At 46.8% G+C, this 10,009-nt stretch overlaps 3 non-coding genes across 3 annotated transcripts; all 3 read right to left on the reverse strand.

Annotated features, from left to right (window-relative positions):
- Positions 1–529: 529 nt before the first annotated feature.
- Positions 530–648, reverse strand: LOC122377073. Its single transcript, XR_006255770.1, has one exon. It is a non-coding gene; the product is annotated as a 5S ribosomal RNA (ribosomal RNA).
- A 2,487-nt stretch (positions 649–3,135) lies between these two features.
- On the reverse strand, positions 3,136–3,254 carry LOC122377078. The gene has a single exon (XR_006255774.1). It is a non-coding gene; the product is annotated as a 5S ribosomal RNA (ribosomal RNA).
- A 4,350-nt stretch (positions 3,255–7,604) lies between these two features.
- Positions 7,605–7,723, reverse strand: LOC122377072. Its single transcript, XR_006255769.1, has one exon. It is a non-coding gene; the product is annotated as a 5S ribosomal RNA (ribosomal RNA).
- Positions 7,724–10,009: the final 2,286 nt, after the last annotated feature.

The following is a 10,009-nucleotide window of genomic DNA, read 5'->3' on the forward strand; positions in this document are numbered from 1 at the left end:
TCGCGGCTCAGCGGCCGTTTTTTTTTGCAAAGTTATTCACCAAAAACGGAACCGTACCTTAGGACACTTGACCTGACCTCAGAGGTCACCGGTTGACCGACGATCTTAAAATTGGGTACCAATCTCTTTGTCTCGTAACGGCGCACACGCCCGTTTTTTTTCTGCGACGCGCTAGCTCCACCAGGGGCGGAACAGCGAAGGGACGTTCGTACCTGCCATCCCCCTCCCCCTCAGCCGACGCGTATGTTGAAAGCCAATAGGTCCGGTGAGGGTTAAGTGAGAGGACATATCACTGCTTTTTGGCAACATAGCGATGTCTCGGCCCCGTTAAGCAATTTCGTTGAACGTCTTTCGATGGTTACAGTCCCGTTTCAAATGACATGCAGCTAGAACCAGTATGTAAAAAGAAACTTATCGAGTCCTAATAAATAGAAGACCTGTACAGTGTGCAGGGCACGGGCCATGTCGCAAAGAGCATAAACAGTGAAGGGATAAATAGCCCAAGTGGCCACCATTGAAGAAGCGAAAATGACAACGACACCCGGTGTTCCCAGGCGGTCACCCATCCAAGTACTAACCGGGCCCGATGCTGCTTGACTTCAGTGATCGGACGGGAACTGGTATTTTGAGCATGGTATGGTCGTTGCCGAAGGAAACTGTCCACCTTCACCTCCTTTATCTGTAACATAAAAGATGATGCACAACTCTGGCACTGACAAGCCTCAAACACCACAGTCATTGCCTTTGGCCAAGCGGATGGCTTGAGTAATGACGCTGCTCAGTCTCATTGCTTATGTGACCACCAAAAACACCGCCAAGTACCGATAGGCTACAACAAGCAAATGGCTCGCAAGCAATATGTAAAGGACGATGACACCAAACACATGAGTGAGAAGGGCAGCTGAAAGTCGGCACAACTGAGAAATGATCCCCGTCAAATCTCGAGACAAAAGCGGCACTTACCCCCACACCGGCCGGGGGGAGGGGGGGGGGGGGTACCGCCCTCCATATTTTTTTTTCGCGATAGCTCCGAATGCCACGGTGATACAGAGATGGAGCTTGGCATGCCTGAATTTTGATTCAAGCCGTATCGTTTGACACCAACCGCGATTTTCGGGTCATTTCAGGTCACCGACTTTTGACGTCATAAGCAAACCTTTGCCAAACTGGGGTCTGCGTATAACGCGCTCTATTGCGGGGAGGGGGCTCTTCATTGCCCCCCCCCCCTACTAACTCCGAAACTACTGGGCCGATTGTCAAAATTCAAACAGCTTCTGATAGCCCTGGAAAAACTGTACGAACGAAACATAATTTCATTGACCTCGAGGTCACCGGTGACGTCACAGTTCAGTGTAAAAATTATTATGATTTTGGCTTGTTAACAATTTGAGCTTTGACCGCCGTCTTACAAGTCATATCCGGCTAATTGACTGGTTCACACACTCGTGAACAGATGCTTTAGATACCCTGAGGGTACCAAACTTGTACTTTGATTTTAAGGTCAGGTCAGGTCATCACGGGTCACGGAAATAGTATAGCATGCGTCGGTCACATGACATATGTTTTATGGTCGATTTAGGCTATATATTTCGAATTTGATGTCGTTTGTGTCATTCGAGGTCATTTTGAGTTGAATTTGCTCAGATCAGTTCACTTTCAGGTAAAAAGGTCAAATTTTGAAGTTGAAATTGTACACGGAGACTGGGAATGTGAATAATTTTCAAAATTTTCAACATTTGTAAAATCCGAGATAGCAGTTGGATAGCACAGTCTATTCTAAGTCCTCTCATGCAAAGAAAGAACATCTAGCTTAAAAACTAAGCTCTTGGGAGCGATTGCCGTGGTTCAAGGTTTTGAGTCGAAATCGGCCGAACATGACGTCACTCTGACGTCATTTCCGGCCCACCAATGGTAGCTACGAATCATATTTCGATGCAATGTGTCAAATTGATGCACCCAAAGTTGCTGTGCGTTTAGTGTCGATACGTCATGCAATTTGGAAGTTATTTCAGACAATTGGGAGGGGGGTTACGAATGTCCCCCCCCCCGACCAGTGGGCCGCGAATTAAAACGTCGCAACGTCGCAACACCCTCTCTGGCGGAGGAGCATTCACAGAGATATGAAACTTGCAGGATGTAGTATCCATTACGAGTTTCTCAACTTGTATCACTCGGATTTTTCCTTAAGGTCATATGAGGTCAGTTTTTTTTCGTGACCTCACAATTACAAGGCGATGGGGAAAAATGAAAAGACCTCCAACTATCTTAACTACAAAGAATCGTGATTTCATGCACTCGTTGTAAAGCTCGATGCGTCTCTTTTGCAATGTTGACCTTGCCTGACTTCATTTATGACGTCATTAGGCTCATATTAATTTTTTGTCAATAACTTCCGATCAAATTGATCCAGCGATTCGGGAAAGCCACCCATGGACTCGGGGAGGCTTGCGAATCGAAGGAGATGGGTCAAGACCTCCTTCGACCAACTTCGTGACGTTGGGGCGCTGAGCTGACCGTGACCCGGGGTCAACACCCTAAGGTGACCTCACCCAAACAAACGGTATCTAATTCGACGCGACTGAGCGAGGCAAGCACGATGCTGCCAAAATCGCGGCTCAGCGGCCGTTTTTTTTGCAAAGTTATTCACCAAAAACGGAACCGTACCTTAGGACACTTGACCTGACCTCAGATGTCACCGGTTGACCGACGATCTTAAATTGGGTACCAATCTCTTCGTCTCGTAACGGCGCACACGCCCGTTTTTTTTCTGCGACGCGCTAGCTCCACCAGGGGCGGAACAGCGAAGGGGCGTTCGTACCTGCCATCCCCCTCCCCCTCAGCCGACGCGTATGTAGAAAGCCAATAGGTCCGATGAGGGTTAAGTGAGAGGACATATCACTGCTTTTTGGCAACATAGCGATGTCTCGGCCCCGTTAAGCAATTTCGTTGAACGTCTTTCGATGGTTACAGTCCCGTTTCAAATGACATGCAGCTAGAACCAGTATGTAAAAAGAAACTTATCGAGTCCTAATAAATAGAAGACCTGTACAGTGTGCAGGGCACGGGCCATGTCGCAAAGAGCATAAACATTCAAGGGATAAATAGCCCAAGTGGCCACCATTGAAGAAGCGAAAATGACAACGACACCCGGTGTTCCCAGGCGGTCACCCATCCAAGTACTAACCGGGCCCGATGCTGCTTGACTTCAGTGATCGGACGGGAACTGGTATTTTCAGCATGGTATGGTCGTTGCCGACGGAATCAGTCCATCTTTACCTCCTTTATCTGTAACATAAAAGATGACGTCACAACTCTGGCACTGACAAGCCTCAAACACCACAGTCATTGCCTTTGGCCAAGCGGATGGCTTGAGTGATGACGCTGCTCAGTCTCATTGCTTATGTGACCACCAAAAACACCGCCAAGTACCGATAGGCTACAACAAGCAAATGGCTCGCAAGCAATATGTAAGGGACGATGACACCAAACACATGAGTGAGAAGGGCAGCTGAAAGTCGGCACAACTGAGAAATGATCCCCGTCGAATCTCGAGACAAAAGCGGCACTTACACCCACACCGGCCGGGGGGGGGGGGGGGGTACCGCCCTCCATAGTTTTTTTTTCGCGATAGCTCCGAATGCCACGGCGATACAGAGATGAAGCTTGGCATGCCTGAATTTTGATTCAAGCCGGATCTTTTGACACCAACCGCGATTTTCGGGTCATTTCAGGTCACCGACTTTTGACGTCATAAGCAAACCTTTGCCAAACTGGGGTCTGCGTATAACGCGCTCTATCGCGGGGAGGGGGCTCTTCATTGCCCCACTACTAACACTGAAAACAAGTTGAAAGAACTTTATGCAAAAGCATCTTAAAATATTCCACACTTAGGTTTTTTGGGTATTAGGGTAAACTGGCTTAGAGGCGAAGCAGAACGTCTGGTTCATGAAGAACACACACAGTGTTTCACATAGACCGAAGACACGTGCTGCTTCTTCGCGTGCAGTCTTAGCGGCCCCAGGGGGCTTCAACTCGACCAACACCGGTTCTTCTTCGTTCTCCCTAGTCACGTGATATTACGTCACACAAGGCGCGCGAAAGATAAACCCTTTGAAGGTTTTGCACGAACTAGCATCGGGTTTAAGAAGAAGGGGTTGTGGTTTAATCAGTGTAATGGCTTTCATCAAGACCACGCCCGCGGTACCACGTTCTAGCGTCCACCGGAACCGATCGCCATTTTTCAATCGCGTTGGATCACGCTTTGTGCAGTGACGAGCGGCTGGTGCAAGATTGGGTGAATGGCAAGTAATCGAATATTGAAGAACTGAAATAAGGTTAACTTTTGGCTTGTCAAGTGTTGTGTATTATTTATATTACTTGTGATTGACAATAATAAGCAATATCACAACGCTCTTCGAATGCATGGATGAATGCATTGGATGAAGACAGTCCATATGCAAGACCAATCAATGCAGTAAGTATTTAGGTATATGTTGTATAAATGCCCCATAGCTTAAATCATGCATGTGGTATTTAGACAAATCTTCCAAATGAAGATAAGTCAGGAATAGAATCAGCTTGCCATTTTGGGGTTAACTGATTTAGGTATAAATTTGGCTGATTTTAATAAACATATGTTCTTGCTGATTAGTGCCATATTTTATCTAGCTGCACTTTATATGTTAAGTGCATTATTTAATTTTTGGAGTAGGCTCATGGTATCTGAAGTCAATCTAAGTTTCTTTACTCCCTGCCTGTTGAATAACGCATCCGCCCGATTCTTCATTCTAGGGGACGAGGCCATCTCCGCTCTGATTGAGGCCCTGGAGTCTGAGGAGAGCGTCCTGGCGTGCGGAGACGTCGACATCGTCGAAAACGCTGGCTTGAAGCTGGTGGTGGAAGGAGAAACTGTATGTGATTTGGGAGAATGCGATATCGCCACCCGGCTGCTGACATGGGCGATAGCGCATATATACTGTGTTTGGGAAAACATCCACTTGCTAAAGCTAAAAATGTGTTCATATTTGTACAGAAAGCAACCCTGAGCGTGAAGGAATCAACCTGAATAATTTAACATGCCCGAAAGGCTGTGGAGTTCTTTGGCTTGGATGTGTAAGGCAAGTGACACGGCCGAGGGGAAAGCGTTCCTGCAGAGTGCAGGCTGATTGCGGGCTGATCGCAGGCTGAATGCGGGCTGGTTGCGGGCTGATCGCATGGGCTGGTTGCGGGCTGGTTGTTCCTGACTGGAGACTTGCAGGCTGATTGCTCAGAGTAAAGAGGAAGGTAAATACATTTTAAGGTGTATCAAGTACTGTGTTTGCGCAGCAGATGTGACGGCGCAGGTCGATAGCCATGCATGGGAGGTTCAATAGAGGAATGAACGGGGATTTTGCAGTATTGCAATAGAACTGAAAGGGTTCTACAACCGATATTCAGAACACAGGGTGGTGTCCCTATAAACCTCAGGGACTTCTTCACAGACCCTTTGGAGTTCTTATCTAGGTGCTAAGAACGCTCTTATTTTAAACCCTAAACCTCATAAGAGTCTTTGGAAGAATCGTGTGGATTCTTTTGATGAGAATGCAAAGCCGTCTACGTGAAGAGCCATGGGGGTTCTGAAAAACGGTGGCATAACATTTTACCCCACAGGGGTATAAATACCCCTGTACGTTCTTAACGTTCTTCCAAAGTGTTTTCAGTGAACTCCGAAACTACTGGGCCGATTGTCAAAATTCAAACAAATTCTGATAGCCCTGGAAAAACTAACGAAAGAAACATAATTTCATTGACCTCGAGGTCACCGGTGACGTCAGAGTTCAGTGTAAAAATTATTATGATTTTGGCTTGTTAACAATTTGAGCTTTGACCGCCGTCTACAAGTCATATCCGGCTAATTGTTGGTTTACACCCTCGTGAACAGATGCTTTAGATACCCTGAGGGTACCAAACATGTACTTTGATTTTAAGGTCAGGTCAGGTCATCACGGGTCACGGAAATATTATAGCATGCGTCGGTCACATGACATATGTTTTATGGTCCATTTAGGCTATATATTTCGAATTTGATGTGGTTTGTGTCATTCGAGGTCATTTTGAGTTGAATTTGCTCAGATCAGTTCACTTTCAGGTAAAAAGGTCAAATTTTGAAATTGAAATTTTACACGGAGACTGGGAAAGTGAATAATTTTCAAAATTTTCAACATTTGTAAAATCCGAGATAGCAGTTGGATAGCCAAGTCTATTCTTAGTCCTCTCATGCAAAGAAAGAACATCTAGCTTAAAAACTAAGCTCTTGGGAGCGATTGCCGTGGTTCAATGTTTTGAGTCGAAATCGGCCGAACATGACGTCACTCTGACGTCATTTCCGGCCCACCGATGGTAGCTACGAAGATCATATTTTGATACAATGTGTCAAATTGATGCACCCAAAGTTGCTGTACGTTTAGTGTCGATACGTCATGCAATTTGGAAGTTATTTCAGACAATTGGGAGGGGGGTTACGAATGTCCCCCCCCCCCGACCAGTGGGCCGCGAATTAAAACGTCGCAACTTCGCAACACCCTCTCTGGCGGAGGAGCATTCACAGAGATATGAAACATGCAGGATGTAGTATCCATTACGAGTTTCTCAACTTGTATCACTCGGATTTTTCCTTAAGGTCATATGAGGTCAGGTTTTTTTTCGTGACCTCACAATTACAAGGCGATGGGGAAAAATGAAAAGACCTCCAACTATCTTAACTACAAAGAATCGTGATTTCATGCACTCGTTGTAAAGCTCGATGCGTCTCTTTTGCAATGTTGACCTTGCCTGACGTCATTTATGACGTCATTAGGCTCATATTAATTTTTTGTCAATAACTTCCGATCAAATTGATCCATCGATTCGGGAAAGCCACCCATGGACTCGGGGAGGCTTGCGAATCGAAGGAGATGGGTCATGACCTCCTTCGACCAACTTCGTGACGTTGGGGCGCTGAGCTGACCGTGACCCGGGGTCAACACCCTAAGGTGACCTCACCCAAACAAACGGTATCTAATTCGACGCGACTGAGCGAGGCAAGCACGATGCTGCCAAAATCGCGGCTCAGCGGCCGTTTTTTTGCAAAGTTATTCACCAAAAACGGAACCGTACCTTAGGACACTTGACCTGACCTCAGATGTCACCGGTTGACCGACGATCTTAAAATTGGGTACCAATCTCTTCGTCTCGTAACGGCGCACACGCCCGTTTTTTCTGCGACGCGCTAGCTCCACCAGGGGCGGAACAGCGAAGGGGCGTTCGTACCTGCCATCCCCCTCCCCCTCAGCCGACGCGTATGTAGAAAGCCAATAGGTCCGGTGAGGGTTAAGTGAGAGGACATATCACTGCTTTTTGGCAACATAGCGATGTCTCGGCCCCGTTAAGCAATTTCGTTGAACGTCTTTCGATGGTTACAGTCCCGTTTCAAATGACATGCAGCTAGAACCAGTATGTAAAAAGAAACTTATCGAGTCCTAATAAATAGAAGACCTGTACAGTGTGCAGGGCACGGGCCATGTCGCAAAGAGCATAAACAGTGAAGGGATAAATAGCCCAAGTGGCCACCATTGAAGAAGCGAAAATGACAACGACACCCGGTGTTCCCAGGCGGTCACCCATCCAAGTACTAACCGGGCCCGTTGCTGCTTGACTTCAGTGATCGGACGGGAACTGGTATTTTCAGCATGGTATGGTCGTTGCCGACGGAATCTGTCCATCTTCACCTCATTTATCTGTAACATAAAAGATGACGTCACAACTTTGGCACTGACAAGCCTCAAACACCACAGTCATTGCCTTTGGCCAAGCGGATGGCTTGAGTGATGACGCTGCTCAGTCTCATTGCTTATGTGACCACCAAAAACACCGCCAAGTACCGATAGGCTACAACAAGCAAATGGCTCGCAAGCAATATGTAAGGGACGATGACACCAAACACATGAGTGAGAAGGGCAGCTGAAAGTCGGCACAACTGAGAAATGATCCCCGTCAAATCTCGAGACAAAAGCGGCACTTACACCCACACCGGCCGGGGGGGGGGGGGTACCGCCCTCCATAGTTTTTTTTTCGTGATAGCTCCGAATGCCACGGCGATACAGAGATGAAGCTTGGCATGCCTGAATTTTGATTCAAGCCGGATCTTTTGACACCAACCGCGATTTTCGGGTCATTTCAGGTCACCGACTTTTGACGTCATAAGCAAACCTTTGCCAAACTGGGGTCTGCGTATAACGCGCTCTATTGCGGGGAGGGGCTCTTCATTGCCCCACTACTAACTCCGAAACTACTGGGCCGATTGTCAAAATTCAAACAAATTCTGATAGCCCTGGAAAAACTAACGAAAGAAACATAATTTCATTGACCTCGAGGTCACCGGTGACGTCACAGTTCAGTGTAAAAATTATTATGATTTTGGCTTGTTAACAATTTGAGCTTTGACCGCCGTCTTACAAGTCATATCCGGCTAATTGTCGGTTCACACACTCGTGAACAGATGCTTTAGATACCCTGAGGGTACCAAACTTGTACTTTGATTTTAAGGTCAGGTCAGGTCATCACGGGTCACGCAAATATTATAGCATGCGTCGGTCACATGACATATGTTTTATGGTCCATTTAGGCTATATATTTCGAATTTGATGTCGTTTGTGTCATTCGAGGTCATTTTGAGTTGAATTTGCTCAGATCAGTTCACTTTCAGGTAAAAAGGTCAAATTTTGAAGTTGAAATTGTACACGGAGACTGGGAATGTGAATAATTTTCAAAATTTTCAACATTTGTAAAATCCGAGATAGCAGTTGGATAGCACAGTCCATTCTAAGTCCTCTCATGCAAAGAAAGAACATCTAGCTTAAAAACTAAGCTCTTGGGAGCGATTGCCGTGGTTCAAGGTTTTGAGTCGAAATCGCCGAACATGACGTCACTCTGACGTCATTTCCGGCCCACCGATGGTAGCTACGATCATATTTCGATACAATGTGTCAAATTGATGCACCCAAAGTTGCTGTACGTTTAGTGTCGATACGTCATGCAATTTGGAAGTTATTCAGACAATTGGGAGGGGGTTACGAATGTCCCCCCCCGACCAGTGGGCCGCGAATTAAAACGTCGCAACTTCGCAACACCCTCTCCTGGAGGGCAGCAGATAGAGAAAACTTGCAGGATGTAGTATCCATTACGAGTTTCTCAACTTGTATCACTCGGATTTTTCCTTAAGGTCATATGAGTTCAGTTTTTTTTTCGTGACCTCATAATTACAAGGCGATGGGGAAAAATGAAAAGACCTCCAACTATCTTAACTACAAAGAATCGTGATTTCATGCACTCGTTGTAAAGCTCGATGCGTCTCTTTTGCAATGTTGACCTTGCCTGACGTCATTTATGACGTCATTAGGCTCATATTAATTTTTTGTCAATAACTTCCGATCAAATTGATCCAGCGATTCGGGAAAGCCACCCATGGACTCGGGGAGGCTTGCGAATCGAAGGAGATGGGTCATGACCTCCTTCGACCAACTTCGTGACGTTGGGGCGAGCTGACCGTGACCCGGGGTCAACTCCTAAGGTGACCTCACCCAAACAAAAGGTATCTAATTCGACGCGACTGAGCGAGGCAAGCACGATGCTGCCAAAATCGCGGCTCAGCGGCCGTTTTTTTTGCAAAGTTATTCACCAAAAACGGAACCGTACCTTAGGACACTTGACCTGACCTCAGAGGTCACCGGTTGACCGACGATCTTAAAATTGGGTACCAATCTCTTCGTCTCGTAACGGCGCACACGCCCGTTTTTTCTGCGACGCGCTAGCTCCACCAGGGGCGGAACAGCGAAGGGGCGTTCGTACCTGCCATCCCCCTCCCCCTCAGCCGACGCGTATGTAGAATGCCAATAGGTCCGATGAGGGTTAAGTGAGAGGACATATCACTGCTTTTGGCAACATAGCGATGTCTCGGCCCCGTTAAGCAATTCGTTGAACGCTTTCGATGGTT

This window comes from Amphibalanus amphitrite, unplaced genomic scaffold (genome assembly GCF_019059575.1).
Source record: "Amphibalanus amphitrite isolate SeventyFive unplaced genomic scaffold, NRLGWU_Aamphi_draft 002500F_arrow, whole genome shotgun sequence".
Classification (NCBI taxonomy): Eukaryota; Metazoa; Arthropoda; class Thecostraca; order Balanomorpha; family Balanidae; genus Amphibalanus; species Amphibalanus amphitrite.